This window comes from Delphinus delphis, chromosome 2 (genome assembly GCF_949987515.2).
Source record: "Delphinus delphis chromosome 2, mDelDel1.2, whole genome shotgun sequence".
Lineage (NCBI taxonomy): Eukaryota > Metazoa > Chordata > Mammalia > Artiodactyla > Delphinidae > Delphinus > Delphinus delphis.
Window position 1 is genome coordinate 76,750,349 of NC_082684.1, and position 16,802 is coordinate 76,767,150.

At 50.5% G+C, this 16,802-nt stretch overlaps 3 non-coding genes and 1 pseudogene across 3 annotated transcripts; 3 read left to right on the top strand and 1 right to left on the bottom strand.

Annotated features, from left to right (window-relative positions):
• Positions 1 to 793: 793 nt before the first annotated feature.
• Positions 794 to 3,803, bottom strand: LOC132419631 (apoptosis-enhancing nuclease-like; annotated as a pseudogene).
• A 7,771-nt stretch (positions 3,804 to 11,574) lies between these two features.
• TRNAY-GUA (transfer RNA tyrosine (anticodon GUA)) lies at positions 11,575 to 11,664 on the top strand. The gene is given in 2 exon segments: positions 11,575 to 11,611; positions 11,629 to 11,664. It is a non-coding gene; the product is annotated as a tRNA-Tyr (tRNA).
• Positions 11,665 to 14,390: 2,726 nt separating this feature from the next.
• Positions 14,391 to 14,481, top strand: TRNAY-GUA (transfer RNA tyrosine (anticodon GUA)). The gene is given in 2 exon segments: positions 14,391 to 14,427; positions 14,446 to 14,481. It is a non-coding gene; the product is annotated as a tRNA-Tyr (tRNA).
• A 1,768-nt stretch (positions 14,482 to 16,249) lies between these two features.
• On the top strand, positions 16,250 to 16,339 carry TRNAY-GUA (transfer RNA tyrosine (anticodon GUA)). The gene is given in 2 exon segments: positions 16,250 to 16,286; positions 16,304 to 16,339. It is a non-coding gene; the product is annotated as a tRNA-Tyr (tRNA).
• Positions 16,340 to 16,802: the final 463 nt, after the last annotated feature.

Sequence of the window (16,802 nt, forward strand, 5' to 3'; positions counted from 1 at the left end):
TTTCAATAAGCAAAGGTCATCGTGGGCAATTCTGCACAGGGGTCCCAGAATTCAAATTGCTGTCTTGTTTCTCAGGCGTTTGCTTAAGAGAGCCTAGTGCTGGGTGCGCAGGAGGAATGCCTGATTCAGGTCAAAATAAATATGCCAGTCTCCACCCAAAGCTTATCTGCTCTCACTCCTCCCAGAATAGGGCCTGGTGACTTCTGGTGGCATCATGGGAGGATCCAGCTTCCCATGAGCCTGTAGGCTCTGCTATTCCATTGTAGCCTAGCAGTTCCTACAATGGCTACAGCCAGAGTTCCAGTTCTGAGAGAAAGGGATAAAATGACCCTTGAGTGGCCTTAACTCTATAGCTTCAGAGCATATTTATTCTCTGGAAAATGACTCTGAAGGAAGAGGCAGACGGGGACAACAGGATGAGAACTTTACCCCAGGTCACTGAGTGGAGATAAGAAGACTCTTAGATATTGCCACCCCTACCCACCTCCCCAGGGAGGGAGACATTTAGAGTGACAGCCTGGGACCATCTGTTGGTACATTCCCTACTCCTGCTGGCTCTAGCAGCTAGCCCACGGGACATTTTCATCATATCTGTAAAGTGCCGTTAGCAAAGCCACAGGATTTGGGGAGAAAGGGCTGTCAACAGCCCTGGAGCGCAGAGGGCTGTGCTGTGGGCAGAGGGAGCTCAGAGTACAGATAGATGGCCCCAACTCTTTAGACCCTGGGGGCAGCTGGCAGCATCCTGCCCCAGCCACTCTCCTGGTCTCCTCTCCCCAAGGGAGCCTCTCCTTCCTCACTCCCTTCTGCCTTGCGCCTCCTCCGTTCCTCTGCTAGTGCCCTGGGCCAGGTCCTCAGGCCAGTACTGCTCCTCCATACACTGTTCCATGTCCGTGCTGCTCTCAGGCTCTTTGTCCTCAGGGTGGGTCCGGAAGCTGCTGGCCTCCTGCTGTTCCCACTGCACCTCCACCAGCTGGTAGAGCTGTTAGCCCAAGTTCCTGTGCCCAACGATGAACAGTGAGACCAAACAAACCAAAACGTCACAGTTTGGAGCAGAGAAAGGTTTTTTTATCTTAATTAAAAAAAAAAATTTTTTTTTACATCTTTATTGGAGTATAATTGCTTTACAATGGTGTGTTAGTTTCTGCTTTATAACAAAGTGAATCAGTTACACATATACATATGTTCCCATATCTCTTCCCTCTTGCATCTCCCTCCCTCCCTCCCTATCCCACCCCTCTAGGTGGTCACAAAGCACCGAGCTGATCTCCCTGTGCTATGCGGTTGCTTCCCATTAGCTATCTATTTTACGTTTGGTAGTGTATATATGTCCATGCCACTCTCTCACTTTGTCACAGCTTACCCTTCCCCCTCCGCATATCCTCAAGTCCATTCTCTAGTACGTCTTACTCCTAGGTTCTTCATGACATCTTTTCTTTTCTTAAATTCCATATATATGTGTTAGCATAACGTATTTGTCTTTCTCTTTCTGACTTACTTCACTCTGTATGATAGACTCTAGGTCCATCCACCTCATTACAAATAGCTCAATTTTGTTTCTTTTTATGGCTGGGTAACATTCCATTGTATATATGTGCCACATCTTCTTTATCCATTCATCCAATGATGGACACTTAGGTTGTTTCCATCTCCTGGCTATTGTAAATAGAGCTGCAATGAACATTTTAGTATATGACTCTTTTTGAATTATGGTTTTCTCAGGGTATATGCCCAGTAGTGGGATTGCTGGATCATATGGTAGTTCTATTTGTAGTTTTTTAAGGAACCTCCATACTGTTCTCCATAGTGGCTGAACCAATTCACATTCCCACCAGCAGTGCAAGAGTGTTCCCTTTTCTCCACACCCTCTCCAGCATTTATTGTTTCTAGATTTTTTGATGATGGCCATTCTGACTGGTGTGAGATGATATCTCATTGTAGTTTTGATTTGCATTTCTCTAATGATTAGTGACGTTGAGCATCCTTTCATGTGTTTGTTGGCAGTCAGTATATCTTCTTTGGAGAAATGTCTATTTAGGTCTTCTGCCCATTTTTGGATTGGGTTGTTTGTTTTTTTGTTATTGAGCTGCATGAGCTGGTTGTAAATTTTGGAGATTAATCCTTTGTCAGTTGCTTCATTTGCAAATATTTTCTCCCATTCTGAGGGTTGTCTTTTGGTCTTGTTTATGGTTTCCTTTGCTGTGCAAAATCTTTGCAGTTTCATTAGGTCCCATTTGTTTATTTTTGTTTTTATTTCCATTTCCCTAGGAGGTGGGTCAAAAAGGATCTTGCTGTGATTTATGTCATAGAGTGTTCTGCCTATGTTTTCCTCTAAGAGTTTGATAGTTTCTGGCCTTACATTTAGGTCTTTAATCCATTTTGAGCTTATTTTTGTGTATGCTGTTAGGGAGTGATCTAATCTCATACTTTTACATGTACCTGTCCAGTTTTCCCAGCACCACTTATTGAAGAGGCTGTCCTTTCTCCACTGTATATTCCTGCCTCCTTTATCAAAGATAAGGTGACCATATGTGCGTGGGTTTATTGCAGGGCCACGCAAGGAGACAGGTGGTTCAGGCCCCCAAACCCTGAGCTCCCCGAAGGGTTTCGGCAAAGCATTTTTAAAGGCCAGGTGAAGGAGGGGGGGTCCACAGGGTATGTGATCAGCTCATGCACAGTTCTCTGATTGGCTGATGGTGAGGTAACAGGGTGGTGTCACAGGGGTTAACACTATCAGTCCTTAGGCTCCAGGAGGCCTGGGGCTGTGTGCTCATGGTCATCAAGTAGTTAACATCTTCCATTTGGTGGGGGGTTTTCACTTCTGTAAACCAACTCTGGAAATGTGCATCAAATACTGTTATCTAGGTACTTCAGAGAGGAGCTAAAGCAGAGGATGAGGGGAAGGGCCTGTCCCGGGAAGGCCCCATAGGGTCCTGCTCAGTCACAGAGCTCCATGGCTGTCCTGGCATCTTCCACTGAGGAGTGCCCCTGCTGGCCCACCTGGATTTTCTTGTGCAGTAGTTGCAGGGTCAGGTCCTTAAGAGAGACCTGGGTCTGGGTGTTGAGGCTGGACTAGCTGAGGAGGTTGGAGACATAAGTGGTATCCGGAGTTTGGCCCCGAGGGTAGACGTACTTGAGGAAAGACCTGGAAGCCATTGTGCAGCACGTGCCTCCCAGCACCTTGCCCTTCAGGAGCTTCAGGATCTCTTTCTGGGCCACCTGGAAAGAGATAGCCTTGCACACGTGCTGCCCAGTGATGGCGCTCCAGAGACTGCAGTAGTCCATGATGGGCATCTCAGTCCAGACGTACTTGCTGAAGAGGACCTCGCCGTGCTAACTCTCCACAGAGCAGCGGGCCAGCTCACTCACCCACGTTCGGGGTTCTGTGCCCACCATCTCACAGTCGATAGCCACATACTTGCTGGGCAAGGGCCCAGCAGATTCCCTGGGTGTGGGCTTTCTGTTGCATGGGGCACCTCCAGATTCAGCCCTTGGACACACTCCCTCAAACTGCTGGTGGCTTCCTTGCCTGGTGGTGCCTCCAACAGCGTGGGTGGCGGGGAGGACCCCGGCTCTGGGGATGTGCTCAGCAGCCCCTGCTCCTGCAGCAAGGCCTTCTGGGCCATGAACCGCTGGTGCTGTCTGCTCTTCCTCTTGTGTTTCCGCCAAAGCACAATCTTGCCATTCGGGCTGGCCAGGGAAGGGCACAGACACTGGGCAGACTCAGGAGATTCCCGGCATACCATCCCAATCAGCTCACCATTGAGGGAAAGGGAGGCCTGGGAGGTAATCTACCATCGGGGCAGCACCCTGAAACTCCGCGAATCCCCTCACGCTCCTACGTGCTGTCCAGGCAGCCAGGCAGCTCCCACATGCCCCAGGCTTTCATGTTTTCTTGGAAAAGAATTTCAGCTTTACTTCTTTGTTTAAATACAGATGCTGGATGCCTTCTATTTCAATTTTTTTTTAAATTTATTTATTGGGCAAAAATCTCTAGTACAATGTTGAATACAAGTGATGAAAACAGATGTCCTTGTTTGCTTCTTATCTTACAGGGGAAACATTCAGTCTTTTATCATTAAGTTGATGTTGGTTGGAAGTTTTTCATAGATGTCCTTTATCATATTGAAGAAGTTCCCTTCTTTTCCTTATTTGCTGAGGGTTTGTGTGAAGAATGAATGTATACTTTGTCAAATGCTTTGTCTGCGTCTTTTGGTAAGATCCTATGATTTTTCTTTTTTTAATCTGTTACTACGATGACTTACATTAACTGACTTTGAATATTAAACCAACTTTGCTTTTCAGGGATAAAGCTCACTTTACTTTTTTTTTTTTTTTTTTTTTTTGCCTCTCCCGTTGCGGAGCACAGGCTCCGGATGCACAGGGTCAGCGGCCATGGCTCACAGGCCTAGCTGCTCCACGACATGTGGGATCTTCCCGGACCGGGGCACGAACCTCGGTGCCCTGCATCGGCAGGCGGACTCTCAACCACTGCGCCACTAGGGAAGCCCCCACTTTACTTTAATCTTGATGTATTATTATTTTATATACCATTGATTCAACTTGCTAAAGTATTGCTAAGTTCCTTTGCTTCTATGTTCTTGAGACATATTGGTCTGTAGTTTTCTTTTTTATGTAGTGTCTTTGGTTTTGATGCCAAAAACATGCTGGCCTCATAGAAAGAGTTGGGAATTATTACCTCCCCTTTAATTTTTCTGGAAGAAGTTGTGTATAAATGGCATTATTTCTCCCTGAAATGTTTGTTAAAATTCACCAGTGAAGTTTTCTTGGTCTGATAAATACATCGGAGAGTATAAAAAGGGCAACAGCTAGGGCCCCATGGGGACTTCACATCTTAGCTCCTGCCTGGTGCACCAACCTTTGAGTTACAGCGTCTCCTTATTGTATTCTTCTAAGAGAGACACATTTTGTTGATCGACAGCCAACAAAACTGGCAGAAGGAAGAAGTAGGAGATACTTGTCCCTAGGTTCAGGTAGTTGCAACTCGCTCTCCGGGGGCTATCACACCAGAAGACAAGTCCCCGGACGAAGCAGGAACACAGTCTGTGTGAATGCCGCCTGCGCAGCTAAGTCTGGACAAAGCCCCCGATACACCGCGCCGCCACCCCCTCACACGTGATTTGTCCTGTACAACAGGGGTCCCCAGCCCCCAGCTGTAGACGGGTCCGCGGCCTGTTAGGACCCGGGCCGCACAGCAGGAGGTGAACCGCGGGCGAGGAAAGCTTCATCTGTGCATCCCCATTATCGCCTGAAGCGTCCCCCAAACCCCCGCCGTGGAAAAATTGTCTTTCCCGAAGCCGGTCCCTGGTGCCAGAAAGGTTGGGGACCGCTGAGGCACAGTACCCACTTCAACCTCTATGTCTCTCCTAACCTAGAAAATCTCCAGTGTTGGTGCAGATGGCTCTGAGACTGGTGCCAGCCCCTCCTCCAAGGTTCCCCGCCCCCGAACATTCTCCCCAGTTCCTGGGCAGCAGCTTTGGGAAGAGCGCAATGGCTCCGGGAGCAACATCTCTGTCTCATCTCTTCTATACGCCGTGTCAAAGGTCAAAGAGAAGCCAGTACTTTTAGACTATGTTGATTAGGACAGCCTCTGACGATTAAATGAACGATTTAGGATCCGAGCAACCATGAACCGGAAAACCTATTCTCAGGTGTCATTTTGGGGATATATTTGCTCCTGGTACTAAGGCTTTAAGTCCAGAGCTCACTTCAAGTGTGTGAGTGGGAATAAGGGAGTTAGAAGCCCTAGATCATCCTGAGACGTGTCAAAGAACGGGACCGAAAGACAGGAATTTAGAGGGACTGGGGAAGAGCCCTTCTTATATGTGGTTCCTCGTTGTAATCTATAACAACCTTACCTTGTTTTTATTGAGAGTCTAGTAACTGGTAAGATGTAGAGGACACTATCTTTTCCATAATCTGACAACAGTAGCCAGGGGGCATTTGGCGGCTGCCATCCAAGCATTGAACCCAGCAATGACATTTCTTGGCTGTGTCCCAGGAGGTGTCCAGAGAAAGAGCTGCGGGCCAAGCAGGTTTTGACTTGACGGGCAGGACAAGTGAGATTTCCTTAAAAGGAATAGAACAGGCTTGTTGGAATATCCTCCTGCACTGCACGTTTTTTTTTTTAAATGTTGGCTGCACTTGGGAAACTTTACAAAACACTGATGCTTGGATACCACCCACAGAGATCCTGATGTAATTGGTCTAGGGTGTGGCCTCCACATCGGAATGTTTTTAAGTTCCTGTACAGCCAGGGTTGAGGACTACTGCTTTAGGAATTTAATTATTTTGGATGTGATGTGCCAGGTTAAAAACCTGAAGGACCCTGAATGATCTTCTGGAAAATGGCGTCAGCCATTACACGAAGGTGATCTGTGCATGTGGACAGAATATTCTGTGATAGTAAAAACTGCCTGGTGGGAGGGGACAGCTGTCAGGATCGGAAGCCCCAGTCAGGCCTCTGTGGAGCTGCAGGACTTCTATCACCAAAACGTTTTTCTATAAAAGGGTTTCATCTTCAAGGAATTCATGGAAAAGACTCTGACAAGTTCAGGTTTCTGGTAACTGACTATACTGCTGAACTGAATGAATAAGCATTTTCAGAACTCTAATGGAAAACTGATGAATTCATAAAAGTGCTAACAAAAGATCAAGATAAAAAACAATCAATTACATGGGACTGAGTGAGCTGATGAGGATGATTATAATTTTTGGGACTTTCCGTTTGAATAAAAAAAAAAAATCCCACAAGGACTCAGAGGCAAAAAGTATACAAATCAGTTTTCACTGCAAAGTAAAGGAGTTGTTCCAGTGGAGGATTCCTGGACTGAATGTCAATATTATGACATAGTATGAGTGCGTTTCGTGTTTGGTAATTGCAATCATTGTTGCTTTTGTTGTGGTCATCCATTTACAATGCTTGGTGTCAGTTTATTTATCTCTTGTAAAAATAAAATACAGTGTGTGTGGGGGGGGGTGGGTGGGTGTGTGTGTTGTGAAAATACAAAACAAAACAAAACGTTTTTCTCGGAGAAATGAGCACGTTGTGTCCTTGGGCTAGGAGGGAGACCTAGAGACGGAGATCCTTCGGGAGCCCTGGGCAGAGCTCTCCGCGGTGCGTTGACGGTTCCACCAGGGGAGCAGGGTTTGTCAACAGGGAACTTGAGCGCTGCTTTCTGCTCACGACGACATTTCCCACCACCCCACCCCCGGCACAAGTTCCGGAGCAACAAGAGGGTGGATCTGTAACGCAGAGATGTCAACATGGCGACCTGGGCGACGCTTAAGGTCCTAAAACCGTCAATTTCCAAAGACGTGAGCAACTGCTATGAGAGCAGAAGACATCTCCAGGTGTCTTGGGAATAGAGTATAAAACCATGTGAGAGGCTGCTCCTTCTCTGAAGAAATAATTCAGCAGAGCCACATGTGTGCATTCTTTGATGCCTCAGCTGGTAAAATGGGGGAGGGGGGCGGCGCTGTAGAGCTCCGTTGGCATCTTTAGGTTGTTGGTTAGGTTCCAGCTTTAAGTACGTGCTCAAGGATTTGCAAATGCTTTAAAACGCCATTTGATAAGTCATGCTCCTTCGAAGATAGGATTTTTGTGGCTTTAATTAGCGTCAGCCTTCGTTTGTTTTCCTAAGAAATTTGTGGCGAGACTGAGAAGAAGCCTAAAAGAATAAAACATAGTAACACCTACAGAAGGCCCACGGCCTAGTTGTGTGGCACAGACTCAATTCACTCATTGTTCATCCACTAAGTTCTTCCCATTTAAGCACTTGGGTGGAAGATGAAAACTTCAGAGCCGATGAGGAAAGTAAGTTTTTGTGATAAGCCTCCGCTGTTCCCTGAACCCTTCCTCCACTTGCTCTTGAGGTATCAAGTTAGGACTTCGAGAACACATTGTATAGAGCACAGCTGAAATGTAAAAGAAAGTAGGTAGTATGGGAAAGAATAGGCAATATCACATAATACCAAGTAGTGTGGCCCAGCGGTCTAAGGCACTGGAATGAGGCCTCAGTCTCTTTGGGTGGGGCGTTCGAATCCCACCACCACTAAGCCACAGCTTTGCCAGTTGCACAACCGAGGTCTAAAATGGGAATAGTAATCTAGTCCTCGGTTTGGGGCTGAGACGAGTGACTGAGTGTACCAGAGTGAGGTTCAGGTCAGACTATTTAAGGCAAGTGGGTTCCTGTTTTCTGGCCAGATAGGGCTTGAGAAAGTTTTGCCAGGTAGTAAGTTTTGATAAGTCTTAAAGGTTGAAGTTCATCGCAGGATAGGGTTCCGTAAGAAAGAGAAGTTTTAAGTACAGGTGTAGCCCCAGAAGAGGAAGCTGTCACATGCAACAGGAGACGGATAAAAGGCTGGAGAAAACAGGGAGTGGTGTCTGTTTTTATTTATTTTATTTACATTTTTTTCCTCATAATGGAGACTCACAGAAGCTTCGTGCGCAGTCTATAAGCGAACTTCAAGAGTTACTCCTTTGGCAAGAGCACCGGTGCAGACCCTTGGGTCTGTACTGTTGCTGGAGTACATCAGTGACCTTAGAATCAGCCCCTCGGGTCCTCAGCTCCCCAGTGGTATGTTTGCTCTGGGACGTTTCTGCCTCCTCACGCCCAAGCCCTAGTTCTTTTTTTCTTTCTTTTTTTTTTTTTTGCGGTACGCGGGCCTCTCACTGTTGTGGCCTCTCCCGCTGAGGAGCACAGGCTCCGGACGTGCAGGCTTAGCGGCCATGGCTCACGGGCCCAGCCGCTCCGTGGCATGTGGGACCTTCCCGGACCGGGGCACAAACCCATGTCCCCTGCATCGGCAGGCGGACTCTCAACCACTGCGCCACCAGGGAAGCCCCCAACCCCTATTTCTGATCTCCCGATGGAGCTCCTACCCTTCCCTCTGCATCTTTCTCTGCCAGGAAGTCAGGACAGAGGGGGTCTGAGTGAGACTGTCCCGAGATGTGACTCAGCAAAAAGGCGATGCCCCGGGGATGATGGAGATGTTTCAATTCTTGCAGACTTGAATCGAGCATCTTTGACAACTAACTTGGAAAATTAGCTCACTGCCCCTACAGTTTGCTCTCAAAGATCCCGAGAATGTTTTAACCCATAATATGAACTCCTATGAGATATTTTCACGGCTTGAACTGTAAGTACAGTGTACTTCGGATCTTTGCCCATATCTTGGGGGTCCCAGAGAGTAGATGGGTGGAATTTGATGTCCATTGCAACCCAGGTTGAATCAAAGTGTTGCCCCTTTCTTAGTGTGCCTTTGGAGAGGTCACCTTTAGTAGGAGAGAGCACCTTTAGGCAAAGGAGAGAGCACCTTCAGGAGGTGGTGAAGGAGAGAAGATGGCCCATGTCCTTCAAACGAATCACCAAGAGAAGTTTCAAGTTCCTGGCTAAATTCTTGATCTAGGGGTCTGAATATGATCGTCCCTCTTTTGCTTAGAAAAACTCACTTAACAAAACAGCAATCTTTATTTAATGTAAGCATTCAATACGTGCCCTCACCTAGCTGAACTAGAATGAAGAGAAACCCAGTGATGCTGAAATGGTCTCAATTTAAATTCATGACAATAATCTCAAGTGCATATGCATAACAATCTTACTATTTTTCTCAATCCCTTCACTTCTACTCTTTCATCCCTTCTCTTGTGTCTTCAAAATAGCAATACCTCAGCATACATTCTCACTCTCAGCTTTCTATTTCACTAAGAAAACAGAAGCATTCACAGGAGAACATCTACAAGGTACCCATGTACAGGCATCTGAGTACTTTTCTTCCTCCTGTTACTGTGGATGACCTATCCAAGATCCTAGCTAAGACCATCCCCTCTAACTGTGCACGAGATGCCGTCCTTTATTGCTTACCCAAGAGCATTCTTTCCAGTAGTTGTATACACATGAATGAATATACATGGACAAAATCAATTTATTAATTTTTCAGTTAATACTGTTTCTGTTTAGAGGCAGTTTTCTGTAAAAGAAAATTGAGCACAGTGTCAAGAATGTTCTCATATATATGTTCTCGCTGCCCCTCTTCCACTATTTTCCCTTCCAATGACAAATTGTATTGGTATAATACATTTCATTACAATCAGCGAGCCAATTGTAGTACTTTATTAATAATTAAATCCAGGGATACATAAGTTTCATCCTAGCAAAATTTCTTTGATTGCCATTAAAGATTTCTTCAAAACTGGAGAGTAAAAGAAACTTGCAGCAAAAGCCCAAGAGAATCTGAGCATACATAATTAAAAACACATCCAGGATAACTATTCTTAAACCTCTGGACCTCTCCCTTTATTTTCCCACTGGCTTCTCTCAGCCTGCACTTCAGATAATATCTATTGCCCTATACACTGCTCTCATTGCACCCAGAAAGTGTTAGTTCCACCTGAAAGAGCAATGACTGCCGAAACTAGGTGAATCAGGAACAAATGCACTGCAAATTCTGACATAGAGATATAGAAGTAGAAATATAGAGAGACAGAAAAAAAAAAAAAAGAGACAAAAAGCAAGAGAAAGAGACAGAGAGAAACAAAGAAGGAAACAGTGAAAAAAAGTTTCAGAGAAAAATCAGACCAAAAAGTCAAAAAAGAGAGCCAGACACCCTGAGAGATAGAAAGTGAGAAACAGACACAGATGTACAAGAAGGGGAAAAGTTTGAGAGAAAAACACAGGCTTAGGGATCAGAAATACACCTGGTAGCAGGAAGGAGGTGGGGAAAACAAAGCAGGCTGAAGGAAGGGAACTGAAGGGTGCAGGGAGTGGAAGATGGATGCTGGAGAAACAGCTACTGAAAAAAATTCTGCTCTGTGGGCAGAAAAGGGGATCCAAGTTCGTAGGATGGCCGCAGAGGGCCAGGCCGATGGGTACCTATGGGCGTGGTGTCATCGTCGACCCCCACCGCCTTCCCTCCACCCCTGGCCTGCCTGGCCCAACATCCCGACATCCCTTCTCCATCACATCCCAGGAAGCCTCACTGCGCATAAAAGTAAGACTAGGTCTACATGGGCACCTCGGCCCCGGTCTTGAGTAAGTGGCGAGGTGACGGGGGTACAGAACCGGGGCCGAGGGCTGGGGTGGGATGGGTGGGGTGGGGGGAGGCGCTTAGAGGCTGTGCTCCTCCTCAAGGGATCTTCTGTGACCCTGTGGGCTGCGTTCTTCTGCTCTCCATCCTCCGCAACCAACCCACGCATCTTCTGCTCTCCATGCCCCCAACCAACCCACGCATCCGTTTGCCCGACGTCCCCTTCCCCCTCACTCTCTTGCCGGCTTTCTGGCCTGGGATGGGCGTCATCCCCCCACTCCGTGTAGAAAGGGACAGGGCGGGGTGGGGGGGGGTAGAGGAAATGAGTCAACAGGTGACTGTCCAGTCCCAGGCATTCTGAAAATTGCCGCCCCAGGATGCCTGACAACCACGGAGCCAGCATATGCACCGCTCCTTGCCTAGGGGCCTTCCAGCCAACCAAAAGCATGTTGTACCTGGGGCCATTCAACGCGTTGGCCTCTTGTCATTTCTGCAAAAAGGAAGGACTCAGCACTTACCAGTGTGGACCCTTCGATAGCTCAGCTGGTAGAGCGGAGGACTGTAGACCTGATACATGTGGATATCCTTGGGTCGCTGGTTCGATTCTGGCTCGAAGGATGTGCCCATGATGCTTTTGCCCCATCATGAAGCCCACCACTGCCTAGTGCAGCCTTGCCTCTACCCTGCAAATTGGCCCTTCCCCTTGCACTACAAGAGCATCCTCATTCTCACAGGAGAAAGCCGACAAAGCCCTCCTGGAGCCACTTGTCCCTTTCCCAAAATCCAGAGACACATGCTTCTCAACCAAAGACACCCTTAGCAGACTGCCCCCACCAACCAGCCCCTTCAACCTCCCAAGCCCTTAACACTTTTATTCTCGCACCTCTCCCCAGGGAGAGCAGCGCTCCCTCTGCCACCACCACTTTGCTCAACGTGGACAGATCCGACAAACATGTGGCCACACAGGAGCTGCCCACCGCGAGCCCTGGAGGCCGACCAGCACACGGGCCATCACATGGGTCACGGACAACCAAGGCATTCTTCTTGAAAACGCTCCCACTCAATTTCCCTTTCCTACTCTGCCTAGTCCTACGTTAGTCCATGGCCTCTCTCTTCTGTCTAGCCCAACCGCAGTCTCTGTGTATCTCTGTCCATCCCTCTCTCCAACTGTCTCTCTCTCTCTCCCTCATTCTCGAACTCGTTCTCTCTTTCTGTGTCTCTCTTGAATGATCATAAATATATAAACTTAGGGAGACAGAAACCCTTCACCATTTGCTTTATATACTGTGGGACAGGACTGCCACCCTGAGATTTGCCAAGCCATTGCCAATTGTGCGCCTGCGCCAAGAGCCTCTGGCATTGGCAGGAGCAAAAGACACCAGGGCTCTCAGGACAGGGGAGGAGGCTTGACGTCACGATGAAAACTTCAGAGGCCCCATTCAGGTCTCCTGTCAGTCAGAGAACAAGGCCGAGGCCACAGGAAAACTTCCAGTTCCTCGAAATTTCACACCTGTTCTTGCTGCCGTAGGAAGGTTTGAGTTCCTTCTGCAAGAGCAACGATTGCTCACACTCTGTACAATTGTGGGAAAAACCCCTGTACCAATTCCCCTGCTACTTCTGATGGAGAGACAGAGAAATAGAGACTGAGATAAAGATAGAGACAGAGAGAGACCGAGGGAGAGCGACTGCAAGGGAGAGGGGGAGATGGGGAGAGGAAGGGAGTTTGTGAGCAAAAGGAAAGGCTGAGACCTGAGAAAGAGACCTGAGAGTAGGAAAAGGCCGGGGGTGGGGGGCAGATAACGGTGGCTGAAGGCAGGGAGCAGAAAGGGCCCGGGACTGGGGCTTGGTGGCCGGATGTGTGATCCTGGAGGGGCACAACAACTGTCCTCCTGACACAGGCCACTGGCCCGTGCCTTCTGACCAGCTGGCTGAATTAAGTGCTGGGCCGCTGAGGCTACAGCCTTCCACACCCTCCTCCCTCCACCGCCACTGAGCCGGGTTTCAGGGATGGTGCTGGTTGGGAGAGGGTTGTCAGGGCATGTGGGTGCAGAGAGGAAAGCCAAGGAGTGGCCCTTGCCCTTTTCTCTCCTGTGGGAGGGAAACTCCCGAAGGCTGGAGATACAGTTGGAAAGCACTGTCAGAGGAACGGTGATGGGAGCGTGGCTCTCTGCAGGCCCTGGGGCCCAGCCCCTGCCCTCCCCTGACCCTTGCGGCCACGAGCTCCTTTTTTGGTTCGAGTTCTGCCTCTGCATCCAGACTGCGTTTCCCGCATATCTTCATCTCCAGGTCTCCTCTGCAGCAGCAATCTTCCCTGCTGCCCCCCTGCTGACCAAGAGGAGCTGAGCCTGGGGCTGTGGAGTTTCCAGGGTCCAGGGGGCAGTGCCACTGCTTTCCCACAGGAGCCCTTCAGGAGGAACCTACTGCTCTGTGGCCACAAAGATTCCCCAGCCTCGAATGTCACCATCTGCAGAGACCAGTGGACAGGGACCAAAGACAGATTCTAAGGCTTCCATTGGATGTGCCCATGCCCTCCACCCGCCATGGAAATTGGAGGTTCCCAGGTTTGGGGGAACTAGCTTTGGTGTTTGGGGGATATAACAGGGGTGGAGGGTGTGCCCGTGGTTGGGAGGTGGACTCTGGAGACTTGGACACACCCCGGTGAGCCCCGGCACGGCCACCTCCTCCTGTCTGGGGCCTCACAGCGGGCAGTAGGGGACCTCCGCAGACATGGCCCTCATCCTCGCAGGTGCAGACCTGCTGGTCTCCCGATCAGGGGTGGCGACACAGGCATCGGAGGGCAGGTGACTTGGGTGTGGCTTGCCGTACTTCTGTGCGACCTGAGCTGGGTGGGTGAGCGAGTGGTGTCAGGTGGTGGGCACGCACCAGATGGGATCTGAAACGTTTGTCAAAGACGCGGAGTGAGGGCGAGAGGTCCGACCTGGACAACGGTGTGCTCTGCCTGTCCAGGAAGCCCACAGAATCTTGAGCTGCTTCAGGGAGCACCTGCCTCTGCCGGAGGAATCCGGGTCTGTGGACAGAGAACGCGAGCCAAGTCCCCAGACAGGCCTGGCCCGACGTCCTTTCTCCATCACTTCCCAGGTGCCCTCACTGCGCGGAAAAGTAAAACTAGGTTTAGGTGGGCACCACGGCCCCTGTCTGGAGTGAGTGGCGCGCTGAGGGAGGTACAGAACTGGGAGCGGGATTTGGGGTGGATGGAGGGCATGGGGGGAGGCACTTAGAGGCGGTGCTCCTCTTTGAGGAACGGTGAGGCTCCAGTTCCTTGGTCTCCACCATTCCTGCAAAAAAAGGACCCAGTGCTTGTCAGTGGAGGTATGGGTGTGCACCCTTCGATAGCTCAGCTGGTAGAGCGGAGGACTGTAGACTTGATGACATGTGGACATCCTTAGGTCGCTGGTTCGATTCCGGCTCGAAGGAAGTGCTTTAATCATTTTTGCCCCATCATGAGGGCCACGCCCTCTGCTTCTGCCCTGCAAATTGGCCCTTCCCCTTGCACTACAAGAGCATCCTCATTCTAACCGGACAAAGCCAACAAAGTCCTTCCAGAACCACTTACCCCTTCTTCCTGAAGTCCACAGACATATGCCCCTCAGTCCACAACATCCCCTTGCTCCTGCCTTAGCAGACTGCCCCCACCAGCCAGCCCGTCAGCCTCCCAAGCCCTTAACACTTTTATTCTCGCACCTCTCCCCAGGGAGAGCAGCGCTCCCTCTGCCACCACCACTTTGCTCAACGTGGACAGATCCGACAAACATGTGGCCATACAGGAGCTGCCCACCGCGAGCCCTGGAGCCCAACAAGCACACGGGCCATCACATGGGTCACGGACAACCAAGGCATTCTTCTTGAAAATCCTCCCACTCAATTTCCCTTTCCTACTTTGCCTAGTCCTACGATGGTCCATGGTCTCTCTCTTCTGTCTAGCCCAACAACTGCAGTCTCTGTGTATCTCCATCCATCTCTCTCTCCAACTTCGTCTCTCTCTCTCTCTCTCTCTCTCTCTCTCTCTCTCTCTCTCTCTCTCCCTCATCCTCGAGAGAGGGACAGAAGGTTCCCAGGTTTGGGGGAACTAGCTTTGGTGTTTGGGGGATATAACAGGGGTGGAGGGTGTGCCCGTGGTTGAGAGGTGGACTCTGGTGACTTGGACACACCCCGGTGAGCCCCGGCACGGCCACCTCCTCCTGTCTGGGGCCTCACAGCGGGCAGTAGGGGACCTCCGCAGACATGGCCCTCATCCTCGCAGGTGCAGACCTGCTGGTCTCCCAATCGGGGTGGCGACACAGGCATCGGAGGGCAGGTGACTTGGGTGTGGCTTGCCGTACTTCTGTGCGACCTGAGCTGGGTGGGTGAGCGAGTGGTGTCAGGTGGTGGGCACGCACCAGATGGGATCTGAAACGTTTGTCAAAGACGAGGAGCGAGGGCGAGAGGTCCGACCTGGACAACGGTGTGCTCTGCCTGTCCAGGAAGCCCACAGAATCTTGAGCTGCTTCAGGGAGCACCCGCCTCTGCCAGAGGACTGCCAGAGGACTCCGGGTCTGTGGGCAGAGAACGCGAGCCACGTCCCCAGACGGGTCGCAGCGGGCCAGACGGCTGGGTACCTATGGGGACATCCTTTCTCCCTCACTTCCAGGAAGTCTCACTGCGCAGAAAAACGAGCCCAGCTCACGGTGGGCAACAGGGTCGGGTCGAGATTAAATGCGGGGATGATGACGCCCCAGCACCAGGGGGCGTGTATGTGATTGGGTGGGGCGGGGGGGGGGGCGAGCTCAGAAACTCCTCGAGGGCCCTTCAGCGACCCTGCCTGCCTGGTGGTGCATTCTTCTCTCCTGCTTCCCTCCGCAAGCCCGCCCCCACCCGACCCACTCATCCGTTTGGGTTTCACCAACGCCCCCCCTCCCTTCACCCTCTTACTGGCTTTCTGGCCACCGAGGGCTGTCGTCCTGGTGTCTCCCTGTAGAAAGAGCCCAGGGGAGAGAAAATGAGTCAACAGGTGGCGGCCCGGGCCCAGGCGTTCTGAAAATCGCCTCCCTGGGATGCCCGGCCACCACGGATCCCCGGCGTGTGCACGGCTCCCTGCCAAGGGGCTTCCAACTAACCTAGGGCATATTGCACCCGGGGCCTTCCAGAGCCTTGGCCTCTGTCGTTTCCAGGAAAAACGAAGGACCCAGCGCTTGCCACTGTGCACCCTTCGATAGCTCAGCTGGTAGAGCGGAGGACTGTAGGCCTGACACACGTGGACATCCTTAGGTCGCTGGTTCGATTCCGGCTCGAAGGAAGTGCTCTGTTGCTTTTGCCCCGTCATGAAGGCCGCCACCACCCCCTGGCGCCCAGCCCTGCAAATTGGCCCTTGCAGCAAGTCAGCAGCTGAACTCAGCCAGGAAAACCCTTCCGGAGTCACCCTCACAGCCACCTGTGGGCTGTTGCCAAGGAACACACCTACTTCTTGAAATATATTGACCCATGCCCTTCAACGCAAGACGGTCCAGCCCCCATTGCTCCTGCTTTAGTGGGTAGCCGCAATTAGCCAGCCCCGACCCCCCACCTGCAAAGCCCTTTATACTTTTATTTACCCACAGCTCTTGCTTTTGCTCCTTCTGCCCAGGACAGCACTGTCTCTATCTGATACCACAGCTTCTCTAATCATGGACAGATCCCTGTCAAACAGGTTGCCCCAGAGGAGCTGTTTACTGCAAGCCCTGTATGTCTGCAACCATACCGGCCACTAGGCGGGCCACGGA